The sequence below is a fragment of the Bos mutus genome, chromosome 22 (assembly GCF_027580195.1).
Source record: "Bos mutus isolate GX-2022 chromosome 22, NWIPB_WYAK_1.1, whole genome shotgun sequence".
NCBI classification, from domain to species: Eukaryota; Metazoa; Chordata; class Mammalia; order Artiodactyla; family Bovidae; genus Bos; species Bos mutus.
The window spans coordinates 68,999,488-69,020,537 of record NC_091638.1 but is presented as its reverse complement, the minus strand read 5'-3'; positions in this window follow the sequence as shown (position 1 = coordinate 69,020,537).

Below are 21,050 nucleotides of genomic sequence, written 5' to 3'. Positions count from 1 at the left end.
ACCCTCCAGGTGCTGGCGAGTCAGAAACGCAGGCTGTGCGTCTGTTAAACTGGCTTGGGAGAAGTGACAAACGTCACCAGGGGATTCTCTCCCTCAGAGTCCCGCTCCTTCGGGAGGGAGGAGGAATTCTCCTCAGATCATTTTACCAGCCTTGATGCAAGGAATCTTTCAGTTCATAGATTCTGACCAGTTTTCCAGAGAGATTCCAATAAGTGGACTCTCGAGGTCCTTTGACTGCAAATTTTCATTCATTAGCTTTAGGAAGAAGCAACACAGGGGACAAAGCCTTGAATTTTAGATGAGAGCCTGGAGGTTTTGGAAAGTTTGGCTTCCTAAGCAGTAGCTGAATGAGCCGTATCTACAAAATGGGGATGTCCCTGTTGTCTGGGCCATAAATGAAAGGCATTATGAACATTCAAAATAAAAACAAAATGAAGCAAGAAAGAAATAGACACAGAATCTGCACCACTGATATCTGTAAAAGGAGAGTCAGTACAGATTGAAACAGAAAAAGGTGAAAGTGTTAGTCACTCAGTCGTGTCCGACTCTTTGCTACGCCATGGACTGTAGCCCACCAGGCTCCTCTGTCCATGGGATTCTTCAGGCAACAGTACTGGGTAGGTTAGCCATTTCCTTCTCCAGGAGATCTTCCCAAACTAGGGATCAAACTCAGATCTCCTGCATTGCAGGCAGATTCTTTACCATCTGAGCCACCAGGAAACTGTGGAATTCAAACCCATTTTCATTTTCTCTGGGCTCTAATCATTTCATTGAAAGACTTCTGACTTAGAATCTGTGCACAAGGCTGATGCCGTGGACCCTAATGAGCTAGGCTGCCGGCAATGCTTCCTTGCTGTGGGTGTTAGTCACCCAGCCGTTGCTACTGTCAGTGAGCTGCCTTAAATGTTTCTCAGGGAAATCTGAACCCAAGTGGGTATTTGGAAGGGTCTCCCAGTGGGCTGATTGCCTCGGGCCAACAAGATCTGGAGTTAAAAATGCACAGAAAGCCAGGACAAATGAATGAGAAGAGAAGCCAGCGACACACTGACCACTGAGATAAGAAAGAGCGTGGTGTGACGTGGGCATTTCCCGGGAGTCACAGCGGCTCTGTGGCTGGCGAGATTTTAATTAGAATCAAGGGCTCTTGTTTGGCATCTTAGATTATACCAATCAATGAGCCGAATCCAAATGTGGAGATCAACCCTCAACACAGGCTGATAAGGAGAGCCTGGGAGGCCCTGGGTTGGACAGCAAAGGAATACTGCAGAGCTGGGCTTTGCGCTCGGCAGGCCTGCTTCAGACTTTTGAGAACTTGCAGTTCTCCTACGTGGAGCTTGGAGTTGTTCAATGAGTGGGCCTGGCAAGGCCTTGGAGACTTCAAAGATGAAACGTGAGGCTGTAGTTGACTGTTTTGCTGATTGAGACAGCCAGTAGGCATCAGAAAGTGTCTTTTTTTTTTTTTTAATTTCCTCTGCTTTATTCTTTTTTTTTTTTTTAAAAAACTTTACATAATTGTATTAGTTTTGCCAAATATCAAAATGAATCCGCCACAGGTATACATGTGTTCCCCATCCTGAACCCTCCTCCCTCCTCCCTCCCCATACCATCCCTCTGGGTCGTCCCAGTGCACTAGCCCCAAGCATCCAGTATCGTGCATTGAACCTGGACTGGCAACTCGTTTCATACATGATATTTTACATGTTTCAATGCCATTCTCCCAAATCTTCCCACCCTCTCCCTCTCCCACAGAGTCCATAAGACTGTTCTATACATCAGTGTCTCTTTTGCTGTCTCGTACACAGGGTTATTGTTACCATCTTTCTAAATTCCATATATATGCATTAGTATACTGTATTGGTGTTTTTCTTTCTGGCTTACTTCACTCTGTATAATAGGCTCCAGTTTCATCCACCTCATTAGAACTGATTCAAATGTATTCTTTTTAATGGCTGAGTAATACTCCATTGTGTATATGTACCACAGCTTTCTTAACCATTTGTCTGCTGATGGACATCTAGGTTGCTTCCATGTCCTGGCTATTATAAACAGTGCTGCGATGAACATTGGGGTACACGTATCTCTTTCCCTTCTGGTTTCCTCAGTGTGTATGCCCAGCAGTGGGATTGCTAGATCATAAGGCAGTTCTATTTCCAGTTTTTTAAGGAATCTCCACACTGTTCTCCATAGTGGCTGTACTAGTTTGCATTCCCACCAACAGTGTAAGAGGGTTCCCTTTTCTCCACACCCTCTCCAGCATTTATTATTTGTAGACTTTTGGATCACAGCCATTCTGACTGGTGTGAAATGGTGCCTCAAGAAAGTGTCTTTATTTTTGCCCATCACTGCCTTACTCCAATTTCTGTAGTGGGTGTATTAGTTTCCTGCGTGTGTTCGTGCTCAGTTGTGTCTGACTCTGCCACCCCAGGGACTGTAGCCCGCTAGGCTCCTCTGTCCATGAAGTTTTCCGGATAAGAATACTGGAATGGGTTGCTGTTTCCTTCTTCAGTGGATCTTCCCGACCCAGGGATGGAACCCGTGTCTCTTGTGTCTTCTGTGTTGGCAGGCAGATTCTATACCACTGAGCCACTGGGAAGACCATTAGTTTCCTAGTTGTTGTTGTTAAATCACTAAGTCATGTCCGACTCTTTGTGACCCATGGACTGCAGTGCTCCAGGCTTCCCTGTCCGTCACTATTTACCAGAGTTTGCTCAAACTCATGTCCATTGAGTCAGTCATGCCATCCAACCATCTCATTCTCTGTTTCCCCCTTCTCCTCCTGCCCTCAATCTTTCCCAGCATCAGGGTCTTTTCCAATGAATCAGTTCTTCACATCAGGTGGCCAAAGTACTGGAGTTTCAGCTTCAGCATCAGTCTTTCCAATGAGTATGCAGGGTTGATTTCCATTAGGATTGACTGATTTGATCTCCTTGTTGTTCAAGAGACTCTCAAGAGTCTTCTGTAACACCACATTTTGTTAAAAGGCATCAATTCTTTGGGGCTCAGCCTTGTTTATGGTCTGGTAACTACTCCCCAACACCCATACTCCCCTCATAGCCATACCTCATTCAGGTTCAGATTCCGATATAGTTAACAAGCCCATCCTACCCAGGAGTGGGAAGAGGAGGCAGGGAAGGAGTGGTTACCAGACCAAGGACTTATCTCCCACTGGAGACCTGGGTCCTGCCCCTTCCCCTGCCCCTGGGGAATGGACTGGGGTGCTAGCCTGGGCAGCAAGGACCACCAGGGTGGTAGGAGTTAGGCAGGAGAAGGGCCTGGGGGACTGGAACTTTGAGGCGGGATCCCTACATTTAAGGGGCCTGGACTTGGTCTAATGCTCTTTGAAATTCTTAATAATTTGGAACCGGGGCCCTGCATTTTCATTTTTCTTGGATCCCACAAATTAGGTAGCTGATCTGGCTTTGAGGAATTCGCTGAGGTTGGTGTTGGGGGCTGTTTAGAAGTAGCTCTGGGCAAGGCGGCCTTGGGTGCATGGGGGATGGGGTTTAGCTGGTATATTCTCTGCTCTGGATCAGGAAACTATTCCCCCACATGATTGGGACCGAGCTCCCTGGTGTCTCTCTAGAACACAGATGAGCACAGGCCCCAGCGGTGGACTTTGATCTCTTTTTTATTGCTTTTCTCGTTAGAAAAATCGAAGAGTGAAGACCTAGGAGGGAAGATCGCCTGAGTGATCCTCAGGCTGAGTGTGGTGGGGAGGGGGAGATTCCCCCACTGCCCCTCCTGAGTTCTCTTGGGCTGGTCTGAAAATTAAATTGACACAAGACAAGAGCAAAAGGAGGGAAAAGAAAAAACAGTTCTTACTTAAGGTCTCATAGAAATGGGACCCCCGAAGTGACCAGTGCAGACTATTTATATATCATCTTATTTACTTAAAATCATTTTATTTATTATTTATTTAAAACATTATCTAATTTATTTATTTGGCTGTGCTGGGTCTTAGTTGCAGCATGAGGGATCTTTGATCTTTATTGTGGCTTGTGCTATCTTCCCGTTTCAGCATGTGGGATCTAGTACCCTGACCAGGGATTGAACCTGGGCCCTTGCATTAGGAGCACAGAGTCTTAGCCACTGGGCCACCAGGGGAGTCCCTACATATCATTTTTATACAAACAGTTACTTGTAAAGATTTAACACAACAAAAGAACTTGTGCTTGGGGTAGCAGGATAATGAAGTAGCAATGTCTGTCTATATAGCTTTCTTAGCTTGACTTCCCTAACTCTGGTGATAAGGAGGCTTTCTATCCTGGCATAGGGAGGGTATCTTCACGTGGGAGATTTATTTCTCGCTTTCAGGGGGAGAGGAGTTGGGGAAGGTCAGAGTGGTTTTTTTATATCATTTTTCCCCACTGGCTATTTCTCAAGTAACTTTAATTCAAAATAATCAATAAGCCATTGTAGCATGTCTGGGGGCAGCCTGCTCTAAGCCCCATGAAGACAAAAGGAAAATCAAGCCCTTGGTGTTCCATCATGGCTTTGCCAAGGTTGATGTAAGCCTGCGGCAGGCCTGCTTCCGAGTGAGCTCTGTGAGAAGCCTGTACTGGGGGTCCCAGCCCAGAAACAACCCCTCCCCCCCCCCCATAGCAGAACTACAAAATGCTCAGTGTTCCAAACGGCTAACGGCTTATGGACCCCCACCCCCACCAAGTGCAGACACAGCTGAGCCTCATTACTCATGGATTCAGTATTTGCAAATCTGCCTACTTGCAAAGATTGATTTGTAGCCTGCTCTATTTAAAGTGGGGCTTCCCAGGTGGCCCTAGTGGTAAAGAATCTGCCTGCCAATTCAGGAGACATAAGAGATGCGGGTTCAATCCCTGGGTCGAGAAGATCCCCTGGATGAGAGCATGGCAACCCACTCCAGTCGTCTTGCCTGGAGAATCCCACGGACAGAGGAGCCTGGTGGGCCCCAGTCCAGCAGGCGCGACTAAGGCGACGGAGCAGCAGCAGCATAGTTAGAATGGATGACCAACAAGGGCCTACTGCACAGCACACGGAACCCTGCTCAATGCTGGGTGGCAGGCTGGGTGGGAGAGGGGTTTTGGGGAGAATGGATATGTGTGCATGTATGGCTTAGTCCCTTTGTTGTTCATTTGAAACTATCAAAACATTGTTAATTGGTTATGTGTGTGTGCGTGTGTGTTCAGTTGCTCAGTCGTATCCAATTCTTTGTGACTCCGTGGACTGTAGCCCGCCAGGCTCCTATGTTCCTGGGATTTCCCAGGTAAGAATACTGGAGTGGGTAGCCATTTCCTTCACCAGGGGATTTTCCCGACCCAGGAATACAACCTGCATCTCTTGCATTGGCAGGCAGATTCTCTCTCCCTGAGACAGCAGGGAAGACCCGTTCGTTGGCTATACCCCAATACAAAAAAACAGTTAAAAAAAATGTAAAACAATAGATTTTTTTTTTTTGCAGCCCCAAATCAGTATTTGCTGTGCTTTCGAGGTCATGTGAAAAGCAGTGTGAACTTCTGAGCTGCCTGAAGTTCAAGTTCCCAGCTGAGCCCCAACAGGGTGACTTCCGCCTTCTGGGCTTCACCCCTCACACTGTAACAGGTATTCTTTTCAAAGTCTACTTACTGCCGAGGTTTTGCACCTTTGTGCTTTTTCTCAGTGATGTTATTGTTTAAAATGACTCCCGAGGTATTGCTGAAAGGCTGTCTGCTGTTGCCATGCACGAAAAGACTGGGATGTGACTTGGGGAGAAAACATTTGTGTTAGGGAAGCTTCAAGCATACGCTTTGGGCTGTGAGCTCAATATTGAGCAAACAATGTATATTAAATAATGTGTTTTCAAACAAAAACCCACATAAAACAAGGTTATGTTAGTAGTGGGTTGGCAAAATGTGGGGACCAGAGGCTGGAGGGAGAGCCTACACTTGTATTTCCCCTATGGGCAATGGTTGGGTTTTTTTATTTGAATGTTTTTTAAAAAATTGATTATTTATTTTTGGCTGCGCTGGGTCTTTGTTGCTGCAGGCAGGCTTTCTCTAGTTGCGGCGAGCGGATCTTCTCTTGCTGCAGAGCATGGGCTCTAGAGCACGCCAGCTTCAGTAGCTGTGGCTTACAGATTTAGTTGCCCTGCAGCACGTGGGATCTTCCTGGATCAGGGGTCGAACCGCTGTCCCCTGCATTGGCAGGTGGATTCTTAACCACTGGACCACCAGGGAAGCCGATGGTTGGGTTTTGATAATTCAGTTCTTGTGCTAATTTTATAGAACAAATGTGTGTGTGTGCATGTTGCTTCAGTCGTGTCTGACTCTTTGTGACCCTGTGGACTATAGCCCACCAGGCTCCTCTGTCATGGGATTCTCCAGGCAAGAATACTGGAGTGGATTGCCATGCCCTCCTCCAGGAGATCTTCCCAATCCAGGGATCGAATCTGTGTCTCTTAATGTCGCCTGCATTGGCAGATGGGTTCTTTACCGCTAGCGCCGCCTGGGAAGCCCTTTATAGAACGGAACTGCCTTGAAAAACAAGAGTCAACTGTAATCTGAAATTCCTAAGAAGTTTAGGAATGCGTTTATTTGTCTTGTGGAAAATAGATACAAGTTCCACTTTGTAGATGAGGCCACAGGCTCAGAGAGATTGAGCAGCCCACCCAGGGACACACAGCTGGTTGGTTATAGGCAGAGCTGAGGCTTGCTCCCAGGTCTTCGGATTCTAAACCCTGCATCACTCTTTTCAAATGTTCGCACAGACACATCCTCAGAAGAAAGGAGTAATGCACACCCTGGGAACACAGAGTAGAAGCTGAAAACAGCCCTCCCAGGTGTTAAATTGCTTGACAGTCTCTTGTTTTACCTGGAAAATTCTTAGGCATTGTTCATGCTACTCCAGAAACTCTCTGTTTCATTTTATGATAACAATGGAAAATGACAACTCGAATGCTTTCACCCCAGCGAACTAGATACACTCACTCCGCCGTCACATGCTTTCCTCCAGGGCAGGGACTTGACGAGTTGTGTCACCTCTGGGTCCCCGGGGTCCAGAGAGTAGAGTAAAGACAGAGAATGACTTATACTCCAAGGCGGGTGGGGTGGGGTGGGGGTGGCACTGTGGCAAACTCACCTCTTCCGTGGCCGCGAGCTCCGGATCCTAGACTCCGGGAATTCTGTCTCCCGGACGCACGAGCGCCTCTGCCGCGATTCACCACTTGGGGGCGCCCCACACAAGCCGGATCCACGTTCCCGCTGGATTTGTTTCCACGGAGGTCTACACTCTCCTCTGTGGGCCACCATGGTTGCCATGGATACTCGTGGCCACCCGCCAGACTCAGGGCTGACGGGCTTTGCAGGTTTTAGGCCTTCAGTTCAGCTTCGGCCGTTTAGGAGACCTCTGTTAATAAACTGCCCCCGAAGGAACCACTGGATATCAAGGCGGAAGAATGGACGAGCTCTTTCCTGGCTCAACCTCCGTGAGATGGTCAGACAGCATCCGGGAGTCCAATGAGGTTGGCCGCACTTACTCGGAGTTTCTGGGACCCGCCCCAGGGTATCTCCCACACTGGAGGGACCAAATCCCTTTTTTGAAGTGACTCAGAGCGAGCCTGCGGCCCTACAGGCTTTAGGATCAAGGAGAAGTCTCCTCTGCCCTCCTTTCCTGGTACCTCAACTTGGCGTGTTGATGCTGGGGTCTTACTTCACCCTCACACTGACCAGTATTGGACACTGGGACATCTGATACATGTGTCCAGAGAGCAGTGTGTTTTCAAAAATGATGGTTATATTTCTGCTTAATGACCAAGGCACTTGATGGGTGTTCCATTCTTTGATCATCTCCTGGATGCTACACATGCGTGCACACACACACACACACACACACACACACACCTGACCACATGCACGATCATGCACACACCTTACACACTCATAAAATCCCAGACCTCAGCTCCTGTGATTCCTCTGGTCTGTTCTGTGTTTCTACAACCATTTATTTACACAGCTGTGTAGTAACCTGTATAAGTTTAGTAATTTGTGGCTCTGAGGGAATCCTGCAAGGGATCTTGTTGAAAAATACACTTTCAGGATCCTGAGTGACTCAGGTCACCGAGTCCAGGATTCAGCAGGAACCTGAGTCCTGCTGAACCCAATCTCTGGGAGCCTTCCTGGAGAGGGGCATCAGTGCCCTCTGGTGTGCCCTCGCCGCCACCATCCGTGTGATCTGACTTGCTTGGGCCACCTGCACCCTTGTGTGTCCCTATCTGCCCTCTCCTGCATCCACCCTCCACCCTGCAGCCACAGCCATTTTTAAGGAACCACCTTAAGATCGCATCGCCTTGTTCAGTGGCTTCTCCACTTGAACAAGCTCCACTTGTTCACTCCACTGAACAAGTGCCCCAAGGATGGAGGTAAATATACAGACCTTCCTCAAGTCCTGCACCCAGTGGCCTGCCCACTTCTCCCTCCAGCAACAGCTTTTCACCTTTGTTAATTTCCTGTCTTGGCTTCTTTCTTTCTTTCTTTTGGCCATGCCGCATGGCTTGCAAGATCTTAGTTCCCTGACCAGGGATCAAACCCAGGCCCCTGGCAGAAAGCCCAGAATCCTAACCACTGGACTGCCAGGGAATTCCTCTTCTCCCTTGGTTTCTTTTCAGTATTTTTTTTCTTTCCTAATTTATCATGATGCATATAAGATATGAATTCTTTCACTCATCATCCTACTTTAATAGTATGAGCATTTAAAGTAATGAACTTCCTCCTGGGTGTCTTTTATTGAGGATTCATAGAGATTTTGAGATGAAATGTCCTCTTTTTCTTTGTTTTCAAGAGAGTATGTCACTGGTGTTTTAATTCTTCTTTGAGCTAAGTGTAAACTAGGAACATGTCTCGATTTAAAAGTCATGCATATTTTGAGTCATCTCTGTATTAACTTTTCCTAATCATTTTGGATCATGTTTAGGAGATGTGGTCTTAAACCTCTACTTTTAAAATATTCTCAACTTGTCCTATGGACATGTCCTGTCACACCACTCAGGTGATATAAACTTCTAGATTTATCTTTCTCTCTTTAAAAAACAAACAGATTTATGTATTTATTTTTGGCCGTGTGGGCTTTCTCCAACTGTGGCAAGTGGGAGCTCCTCCTCATTGCAGTCTCTGGGCTCTCATTGTGGCGGCTTCTTTTGTTGTGGAGCGCAGGCTCTAGGGCTTCAGTAGTTGGGGCTCAGGGGCTCAGTTGCTCCTTGGCATGCGGGATCTTCCTGGACCAGGGCTTGAACCTATGTTCCCCGCACTGGCAGGCTGACTCTTAACCACTAAACCACCCGGGAAGTCCTACCCCTCTCTTAAAGTGTTAGTCACTCCGTCATGTCCCACTCTTTGCGACCCCGTGGACTGTAGCCTGCCAGGCTCCTCTGTCCATGGGATTCTTCAGGCAAGGATACTGGAGTAGGTAGCCCTTCCCCTCCCCAGGGGGTCTTCCTGACCCACGGATCAAACCAGGGTCTCCTGCATTGCAGGCAGGTTATTTATCGTCTGAGCCACCATCGAAGCTCATACTTCTCTTAAATGAAGAGTTTTATTGTATTTATCATATTTATTGAAGTTTTCTGCTACACTCACACATACGTGTATATAAGTGTATGTATGTATGTTGATTACTATATGGGTATATATATGTATACATCATATATCTCTCTCAAGTTCTACCATTTCTAATAGTTTTTGTTTATATTTAGCTGCTGTGCTGTTTTCTGGACTCAGATTCACAACAGTTTCATTTTCTTCATAAATGGTAACCTTTATCATTACATAGTGGCCTTTTTTTTTCTAGTTCGTGCTGTGATTTTTTTAATTAAAATTTTTTAAATTCTGGCTGCACTGAGTCTTTTTGCAGCATAGTAGTGGCTCGAGGGCTTGCCTTCTCTTTTGTCTTTTAACCTTTCTTTTGTAACCCGTAAAATTAGACATTGTTATTATTGTTTCATAGTCAGTACATGGAGTTGCCTACATAATTACCAATTTCTTTGCTCATAATTCTTTTTATTGTTTTCTTTTAGAATATTATTTATTTACTTGGCTGCATCGGGTCTTCGTTGTGGCACACAGGATCTCGGTTGCAGCGCATGGGCTTTTTGGCGGTGGGGAGGGAGGTAGGGCTCTTTTTCTACTTACTGTTTGCCGTCTCTCTAGTAGCCGCATGTGGGTTTAGTTGCCCCATAGCACCTGGAATCTTAGTTCCCCGACCACGTATTGAACCCATGTCCCTGCATTGGAAGGTGGATTCTTAACCACTGGATCACCTGGGAAGTCCCCCATCATTCCTTCGTATTTGTTAATGCTAAAGATAATTTTAATTTTGAAGGGATTTCAATTTCAATTAATTTTGAAGGGATTTTCCTTATAGAAAATTATAAGAATAGTAGGGAATAGTACAAATAGCTCCCCCAGCAACCATTCAAGAACACATCGCCAAGCTGCTGCCCCATCATCTCAGATAGTTTAGTGTGTTCCCTACAAACGAGGACATCCTCCTGCAGTCTGTGATGGTTTCTCAGTCCTTCCTTGATGTCCATGACCTTGACACTTTCAGAGTAGAGGTCAGCTACTTTGCAGGCTGTCCCTCCAGTTGGATTTGTTTGTTTCTTTTGATTAGATTCAGGTTCTGTATTTTTGGCTGCAGTGTCACAGACTTTGTGTTATGTTCTCCTCTTTACGTGTGATCAGAGAGAACACAACTTTAATTTGTCCCGTGACTGGTGATGTGACATTGTGACTTTGATCACTTGACTAAGGTGGTATCTGCCAGGTGTCTCCACTGTGGGGGTTCTCCTTTTCACAATTATAAATGTTTTGTGAGGAAGAACTCCCAGACTTTTTTACCCCTTGGGTTTTAGCATCTATTGATACTTCTAGGCTAAATTATTAATAACTCTGGAGGCTGTCACATGATAATTTTTCTAATCCCATCATTCCTTCTGCATTTATTAGCTGGCATTTTACTTTTTAGAGATATTACCAGTTACTTTATTTTTGTTTATTTATTTTTGGCTGTGGTGGATCTTCGTTGCTGCACGTGGGTTTCTCCAGTTGTGGCAAGCAGGGGCTACTCTCTGTTGCAGTGCGTGGGCCCGCGCCTGCAGTGGCTTCTCTTGCTGCAGAGCGCAGGATCTAGGCACACAGGCTTCCGTCGTTGCTGCTCACAGGCGCTAGAGCCCGGGCTCAGTAGCTGTGGTGCATGGGGCTTAGTCGCTCCACGGCATGCAGAATCTTCCTGGACCAGGGATTGAACCCATGTCCCCTGCAGTGGCAGGTGGATTCTTACCCACCGCGCCACCAGGCAAGTCCATTAGTTGGCATTGTAGTGTAAACAGTTTTCCCTTCTTCTCATTTCTTTGTTCATTCATTTTTGCTGCTGCTGCTGCTAAGTCGCTTCAGTCGTGTCTGACTCTGTGCGACCCCATAGATGGCAGCCCACCAGGCTCCCCCATCCCCAGGATTCTCCAGGCAAGAACACTGGAGTGGGTTGCCATTTCCTTCTCCAGTGCATGAAAATGAAAAGTGAAAGTGAAGTCGCTCAGTCGTGTCTGACTCTCAGCGACCCCATGGACTGCAGCCTACCAGGCTCCTCCGTCTGTGGGATTTTCCAGGCAAGAGTACTGGAGTGGGGTGCCATTGCCTTCGTTTTTAGCTGTGTGCTTTTCTGGTTCATTCCATAGGTTCCAATTTGTTACTTTTATTATTTATTTCAGTCTTCAGTTGTCTCAGAGCCAGTGGGGGCCCCTCAGAGCTGGCTCCCCTGTCCTTTTGATTTATCCCCATCAATTTTGGAACACATCCTTATTTTCTGACACAAAAGATGTTATAGGCTCATCCTGTACTTTTCCTGCCTCTATCTTCAAATTGGCCATTTTCCCAAGAAGCCCTGGTTCCTGATAGGGAGAAACTGAGCCCTGGGTGCTGGGCAGGCTGATGGCTATTGCTGCCAGACCTTGCATGTGGATAAAACTAGGGCAGATATGCGCGTATACACATACTTATGTCTATACCCACTTCATATCTGTCCATGAGTGCTGAAACCATGAGTTCACATCTCTAACACACAGGGTTCCTGCCAGTTTTTTCCCCTTCAATATTTGCAACTCCTTCTCTGACAGTGAGAAACTGGACTGCTGTTATTCTCTGTATTTTACTTATTTGATCAATCTCTTCTCGGTAACCTATCTGCCACTGTGTTGCCCCATGCCCCTCAGAGGTGACAGGTGCTGACAGACACAGGTGTGCTGTTTCGGTGACTTTAACTATCAGAAACACTGTTGCTACTTGTGACATGGGCTCCCAAACTGGTGACCAAATCTCAGTAAAAATCAGAACACAACGCAGCACAGTTTTCCAGCATTTTACATGATAGTTCCAGTACTGAAAAATCAACTGTTTAGTTAAAAAAAATTCCACATAAAATGATGTTACGTTTTAGCTGCTGAATAATTATAAACAGAGTCTTATAATAAAAATTAATTTTGGAATTATAATTCTGTAACATTGAAAAACCACAGAACATTTATAATGATTTAAAATGTTTGAAAATCCAGTCCAGGAACCTTTGAAAGTCTTGCAGGATTGAAGGGGTGATTCTTGCCCATCACAGGCCTCCACCCAGTCACTGTGATGGATTCAAATGCCTCCATGAACTCGCTACCATCTGTGTTTCTGGTTCTGCAGGTTGAGAACCGGGTTTAGAGCATGACACAATGCTGGGTACCAGCTCTTGGGCTGACAGTGTAAGTGGTACCAGCTCTTCTGACTGCCCGCAGGCCTTGCCACCACTGTGGGGCTTTTATAAAGCTGTGGCTTGGAATGTGGAGCAAAGCAGGTCACAGCCTTGGAAAGAACAGTGCTCATCGGGCTTCTCTGCAGACAGGACCCCTGGCTTTGGCAGCTCTGGCAACTGGGGAATCCCAGCCTCTGTGTCACCAAGTCTAAGCTTGTACTGCTCACCACTCGACAGGCCAATAAATGGAGAGACGGATTGTTGGGGCCAAGAATAGTGATTTTATTTGGAAAGCTAGCAGACTGAGAAGATGGTGGACTACTGTCCCAAAGAACCATCTTCTCTGAGTTAGAATTCAGGCTTCTTTTATACTAAAAGGAGAGGGGATGGTACTTACCTGGTACTCCAGTATCTAAGACTCCATACTCTCAATGCACGGGGCCCAGGTTCAATCCCTGGTCAGGGAACTAGATCCCACAAGCCTCAACTAAGAGTTCACTTGCCACACTAAAGATCTTGCATGCTACAGCAACGATCAAAGACCCCACATGCTGCAACTAACACCCGTCACAGGCAAATAAATAAATACGTGTTGTTGTTGTTAAAAGGAGGGAGGGGATAAAGTCTTGGTTTCAGCCAGACTCTGGGGGGGTTGTGTTAATTTCTTCCTTCCAACAGCCACTAACAGGTGGGCCTGGTCAGGATGTTTCCTGTGAGCTAAACAAAGCTATTTTAGCCTAAACTGGTTACCTGGGAGGCAGAGATCTTAGAGATGGGCCATTATGTATAATTTAAGCTTATAGGCAATATCCTTTTGGTTGTTAACTTGTAATAGAATCAAAGATTCTTCCTTATTACACGTGTAAGGCCAGAGTTCTCCTCAGCTCACTAGGGAAGGATGTAGAACAGAGAAAGCCTGGGAAGGGCCTGATTAAAGGAGGAAAAGGCACTCCCTCACCTTTCTTAGTGAGAGAAGATGCCCATGGCCATTTGTTCATAAAACACATCCAGAGCCGTGCCTGCCATGGTTCAGAGTGTGCGGTGGGGCAGTCAGAGTCCTGCTCCGTAAAGTGGGCAGCCTGGGTGTGTGTCGGGGGGCGGGGGGACAGACAATAAACAAGAAAACAAGTAAGCATATGCACATCAACTATTATGATGATACCAGGAAAGCTTTATCAAAAGCCCAAGTTGGGGGCTTCCCTGGCACTCCAGTGGTTAACACTTTGCCTTCTGATCCAGGAGGTGTGGAGCTAAGATCCACATCTCGGCCTCAGGGCCAAAAATCCAGAACATAAAACAGAAGCAGTATTGTGACAAATTCAATAAAGACTCAAAAAAAAAAAAAAAAAAACAACAAAAAACAGGTACAAGTTCTTGTTCAACTCATCCAAAAAGAATCTGGGTAAGGAACACAAAGGGGGATAAAAAAAACCCACGGAGGCTGAGGAGCAAAGAGAACAGACGCAGTTTATTGTGGCAAGAGAGAAAGGACACACTCAGAGAAGTGCGTGGGCTCCTCACGAGTAAGGGGCGCCCCCGCAGGCTTTTTTAAAATCTTATTTTTAGCCCTTTGAATGGGTTGGGGCCTTTTTGATTAGGGGTGGACTATTCATTGAGGGGAAGGCATGGCCTGGATTGTACCAGGCTGCATCAGTTCCCGTCTTGTGCATTTGTCTCCTGTAGCCACAGTGTGTGCACCCTAAGGGCTCTTTTTCCCTTGCTTCCCCTTACTAGTTGAGCACCACACAAAGGGCATATAGGGTCCTCAGCAACCTGTGCATTTCTATTGCACGTCCTCCACCGTTTTCATGGTCAAGAGTTTCTTGTTCAGACGCTACAAGGTATCTGTTTCAGATGCCATTCTTCCACGTGTCATGGCCTCATTAAGGGCAAAAGGAGGAGGCTTTGCCTTCTGCCTAACGCCTTATTTTGGGCAGACAGCAGTGAGCGGCAGCTTGAAGCAAGATCTTAGTGCCATGACGGGGGATTGAACCCTGGTGGTGGTGGGGACAGTGCTGAATCCTAACCACTAGACCACAAGGGCCAGTGGCTGGAGTTGGGGCCCTGGCTCTTGTCTGCCTTGGAAAAAAAGAAAAAAGGAATTTGACAAAGAGACAGAAGGTATTTCTAAGCATTGACAAGAGAGAACAGGGCGCATGTGTTCTCAGTCGTGTCTGGTTCTTTGGGACACCACAGGCATGGACTAGAGTGGGTTGCCATTTCCTTCTCCTCCAGGGGATCTCTCCTACCCAGGGCTTGAGCCCACATCTCCTACATCTCCTGTACCTCCTGCAAGAATCAGAGGATTCTTTACCACTAGGCCACCTGGGATTAACAAGAATTTGGTTGTAAATGTCTAGCCTGGGGCCCATCTATCTTATGCCTCTGGCCCAGCCGTCTTTCCTGCCTCCGTGGGAAAGAACAGGTTCCCGAGAAAATAAAACAGGAATCAGGGGCCACTTCGAGCTGAGGAGGGAAGGTTGGGGGAGGTGGCTGCAGGAAGATCTGTTCTCTCCTCGAGGTTACTTCTCAGGGCGGGGCCAAGGGCACTGAGGGGCCCGAGCTGCCCTTGTCCCTGAGGCTGCGGGTCTCCTGCCAACACCGATAGTGATATACTGGCTGGGAGCCGAAAAGTACTAAAAGTCTTTGCCCAAAGAGGAAAGCGTGGGACGATGATAGGAATGGGCTGGTGATCTGGGCAGGACAAGCCCAGAACAGAGATGTTAGGAAGTACAGGTTGATTAATTATCAAAGGTATTTTGCAATTTCAGCAGAATACAGCATTCTTGGAGGGAAATACCCTTATGGTTTTCTTCTAGTGACAAATTACCGTGGAGACGCACTAGAGAAGATACGAATAACTTCCCAACGTTTAAGTCAGACCCGGATATAGTGACCTCATTCAAAGAAACACCCAGTCCCACCAACTCTGACAGCCTCCCCCCTTGCCGGGGGTATCCGTCCCTCTATCCCGGTTTCTCCCTGGTCTCCCCTCACAGCGATCTAGGGTTGACTCACAAGATGGTGCCCAGGACCCAGCCCTCTGATTGGTGGACTCGGGTCACGTGGTCCTTGACGCCTGCTCCCGCAGACTGAGGATCCAAAATGGCGCCCAGAGTGTGCCTGGGGTGGGGGAAGGGAAGTAGCAACTCCAGGAGCCTAGGAGGCTGCACCCACGTCACCCTAATGCCCCAAATGGTCCCAGGTTGTAGATTCTTCTGAGAACTAAAGGGAAGATGTCCAAGGATAATGTCCGTTTTGTTCCTTCCCTACAACTCTAGAGCTTTCTTTATTGTAAAGAGTCCCCTTTTCCAAGCTTTTAAAACTTTTGTATTGCATGACTTTAAAAACAGGTTTTAAAATGCCCATTAAAGAAACTGGAAAATATACAAAAAGGAAAAAAGTTAATTATGCATGTCTTTCCGTTCTATTCTGTTTATGGCATGGATTATAGACTCTGTAATCATATCTCTTACCACTGCCCATGACTTCATCGTCTCATCCGTGCATCCTTAGTCTTCATCAACCCCATCTCCCATCCCAAGACCTGTGCAGTACTCTTCCTTCTGCCTCGAATGCATTTCCCAGACCTGCATGCCTTACTGCTTCACCTCTAAGTCTTTACTCACATACCACCTTTTTGCTGATGCCAGCCTTGTCCATCCTACTTAAAATTGCATTCTGATCACCCTAATCCCCCTTGCATCACCCTGCTTTGTCTTTGTGCCTCTCACCCTCAGCAGACTAGGTCATTTCTTTATTTTATCGATCGTTACTGCCGGTCTCCCCTGCTAGACTATAGGCTCCAGGAGAGCAGCGACCTTTACTGTTTTTTTCTGGATGCATCCTCAGCATCTACAACAGTTGCTGTCACATAGCAGGCACTTGATGGATTTTTGCTGGTTGAATTGAATGAATGAAGACTGGCTAGTGCTTATTGAAGATTTACTCTGGGCTAGGCATTGTGCCAAGTACCTTACCTTCTTTCAACAACTCTTGAAGAAAGTTTTAATAAACCCATTTTACAAACGAGTAACCCTGGGCCCAGAGAGGCTAAGCAACTTGCCTGTGATCACATAGCTGGTAAATGTCAGTGCCAGGGCAATTCATCTCTGCCCTGGCTGGTGTGTGTGTATGTGTGTGCTGGAGCCTGAGAAGATACTCCTGGCTGCTCCAAGAGGACAGTGATGGGTTTCCTCAGGCAGTGATATGATTTGGGTGGAGAAGGTGGGGGGATAAGAGAGATCTCAGGGAGAGCGGTTAGGAGGCTACTGTACTCCTTTAGCTGAGAGCTGATAGTTCCCTGCATTAGCGGGTAGCCAGGGAGATGGGGAGAAGCGTCAGAGGTGGACAGCAGGATTTGGTAATAGATTGAATGAGGGGTGTTTAGATGGGGTTCACATAGATGCAGATTGGGCCATGGGGCCCATGATTGAGGGAGCACTACCAGGAGAAGCTAGAAGGAGGGCAAGGGAAGCAGAATAAGGAAGATGAAGCCAACCAAGGTGCAATCAGGGGATATTCAATTAAAGTGGCTCCAGGAGCCCAAGAAAATGTCAGACCCTGCCCAGGAAGGAAGCTTGAAGTGGCTGGGGGAGGGGCACACAATGAGGCAAGAGAGTCAGAGGGCATCCGGTGAGCAGGGGCAGTGTTCGAGGCAAAAGGGGAGAGCAAAAGGAGGAGAGGAGGATGGCACCAAGGTTACCGCATCCAAGTGGATGCTGCTGGCATTTCTGAGATGGAGGAAGACCCAGGGAGGATCCAGGATGGGACCAGTTAAGTTTGAGAGCCCTGTTAGGCGGCCCAGTGCCAACGCCAGCTGTCAGAGTTGGGGTGCGCTTGGCGTCTGGGTTGGAGGCACACACCTGGGAGCCGTCAGGGCGTGGTTGGCATATGAAGCCATGGGCCGTCCGGAGGTGACTGGGCAGATCAGAGACGGTGCATCTTTCACTTAAGGACTCCACTGACCTCTGCTCTTCCTCTTGTCTGATCTGGCTGCACGCCTTCTCCCAGAACGCCCCACACTCCATCCGGCCTCGGGGCCTTGGCGTATGCTGCTCGTCTGCTGGGGGCATCTTGCCTCCGCTCCTCACTTAAACCCTTGGCTTGGGCATGGCTTCCTCTGGGGAAGCTGACCTCTGCGACCACATCAAATCCCCCTGCATCCCCCACCCTGCGAACGTCACCCTCTGTGGGAACAGCGGTCGCGGTTGTCAGTTTACACCTGTGTGTGTGATTCGGTGGGTTTTGTTTGCCATTAACCCCTCTCCCCTGTTCCTCTGTGCCTGATGGGGAAACGAGCTCCCACAGACCCACTCTGACTGATCCGTGCCTGCCTGGTGCATTGGTCCCCAAAGCTCCCAAATGGAGTGCAGGGGCCTTAACCAGGGATGGGGTCCTCCTGCCTGCAGCCTGCCACTGTCCATCTTCATCTCTTGCTAAGATATTCTCTGCCCTGAGCAGGCTGCGTGCCTTTCTGCCCAGATGCTGCTGTGTGACCCAGTTATTGGGCCTCCCTGTCCCCACTGCCGAGTGCTGGCGCCAGCATCTATATCTCGGGAGCCATTCCAAGTGCCTCCCCCTCACCCGTCTCCCCAGCCCTCCTGCCTGGAAGTACCGTATTTCTCCTCTGTCTTCCCTCTGTGCTCTGTGGACAGGCTCCACGAGCCCTCAGTGCATCCCGTCCTTCTGGAATACTTTTTTGGCAGATCTGACCTATGTCCTTTGTCCTCTGAGGGCAGCAGCCAGGCCTGATCCACTTCACTCTCCCCTGGAACAGAGCCCATCCCTGACTGATGTATGCAGGCCAGGGTGCGGGGAATGGACTCTAGCTTCTCTGTGTGCGTGTCCCTGGAGCTCAAAATGCGACAGCACGTCCTTATCTGGTGTCTAGAAGATGTCTTTATGAAGGAAAAGAGATAAAATCTCAGCCAGGACCCTAGATCAGATGGGCCATCCTGACCTTTAAGAATAAGCCTTGCAACTCACTATGTTGTCATTTTGGTTTTGTTTAATCGAGTGAGTATAGTCTGAAAATTTCTGTAATCTCGGAAAATATCCCACCTACATATAAAAAGGTCAACCAGAAGGACCACATACATTTATGTATGTAAAAGAGGTCTTTCGAGACTGCGGGTTTTTAAAATTGGGTAAAAATACATAACATTAAAGTTACCTTTTTAACCATTGAGGGGCATTAAATATATCCATATAGCTGTGCAACCATCATGGCCATCCACCTCCAGAACTTTTCTCATTTTCCCCAACAGAAACTCAGTACCCACTAAACAACAGCTCCCCATTTCCCCCTTCTCAGCCCCTGATGACCACCATTCTACTTCCTGCTTCTATGAATTTGACTCTAGGGACCTCATATGCGTGGAATCATATAGTCTCTGTCCTTTTGTGACTGGCTTATCACTTGGGATACTGCCTTTAAGGTTCAGCAGTGCTGTGGCCTGTCAGCATTTCTTCCCTTTTTAAGGCCAAATGATAGTCCACTGCATGTTTATAACACTGTAGGGACTATCTTTTCGTGTATTCCATATTCTTGGTACTCTGGCATCTGGGGTCTTGATCCTGGAAAGTTTGCCTCTCCCAGGGCTCACTGATTCCTGGAGATAGAGAACAACACTCGTGTGAGTGCACCTTTGATGCACAAACCACCAAGCCAGGAACCACGCCCCCAACCACCTCCTTCATCAAACTCTCACACCAAGCCAATACTCTCCCTGCCCTAAATCACCCGCAGGCCAGGTGCTGGATAACTCAGGACCACCTTTATAGCCCAGGTCCTGCTGAAATTATTCAAACTATCCAACCTTAAGCTGACTCAAGGGACCCCCCTCCTCCCAATTCCTCCCACAGAAACCCCGATAAAGGCTCAGGGTCATGCCTTTCCTTTTCTTTTCTCTTCTGCCTTCCGACTGACCCTGGTGCTTCCCCACGTGGCCCTTTATGGAGTTTCATGCCTCCTATTTCTAGGGATCTGTGAGTATAAAGCTCTTCCTTCATGACAATCATTTCTGAGTCTGAAGGTCTTATCATACCTGATTAAAACAAATCCAAGGCGTGTTTTCAGAAAATTACATTTTATTTATCCATCCATCCGTCCATTGGTGGACATTTGGGGACCTTTGAGTTGTTTCTGTCTTCTGCCTGCTGTTGCTCTTTTAATTAAATATTTCAAGTATGCAGAAAGAAGTGGCCAGAATAAGATAATGGACAGCCCTGGACAGCCACTTGACCGAAGATACCGTATACCGACGTGACGCGTGTCCCTACCTGCCCTCCCCTCCATGACGCGTGTCCCTACCTGCCCTCCCCTCCATGACGCGTGTCCCTACCTTCCAATTAAATATGCCCTCCCTCCATGAGTGTGCTGCCCTCCCCTCCAGGAAGTGTCCTACCTGCCCTCCCTCCAGGAATAAGATAATGCCCTCCCCTCCAGGGACGCGTGTCCCTACCTGCCCCCCTCCATGACGCGTGTCCCTACCTGCCCTCCCTCCATGACGCGTGTCCCTACCTGCCCTCCCCTCCATGACGCGTGTCCCTACCTGCCCTCCCCTCCATGACGCGTGTCCCTACCTGCCCTCTCCTCCATGACGCGTGTCCCTACCTGCCCTCCCCTCCAGGACGCGTGTCCCCCTGCCCTCCCCTCCTCGTGTCCCTACCTGCCCTCCCCCTCCAGGACGGCGTGTCCCTACCTGCCCTCCCCTCCATGACGCGTGTCCCTACCTGCCCTCCCCTCCATGACGCGTGTCCCTACCTGCCCTCCCCTCCAGGGCGTGTCCCTACCCCCCCCCTGTCCCTACCTGCCCTCCCCTCCAGGGCAGCGTGTCCCTACCTGCCCTCCCCTCCAGGGACGCGTGTCCCTACCTGCCCTCCCCTCCCCTCCATGCGTGTCCCGCGTGTCCCTCCACCTGTCCCTACCTGCCCTCCCCTCCATGACGCGCGTGTCCCTACCTGTCCCGTGTCCCCCCTGCCCTCCCTCCAGGACGCGTGTCCCTACCTGCCCTCCCCTCCATGACGCGTGTCCCTACCTGCCCTCTCCTCCATGACGCGTGTCCCTACCTGCCCTCCCCTCCATGACGCGTGTCCCTACCTGCCCTCTCCTCCAGGGTGCTTCTGCCTTTTCCATTAGTACTACCCATCCCAGCAGGGATGCAGCTTCTCCACAGGAAGGAGTATATGGTGTTGTCTTGTACATTTTTGAATTTTGTAGAAACAGCATTATACAATATATGCAGCAATGCGCTTTTCCCACTCAGCATGATCTCTCTGAGATTCCCCCATGCTGAAGGATGCTGCTCTAATTT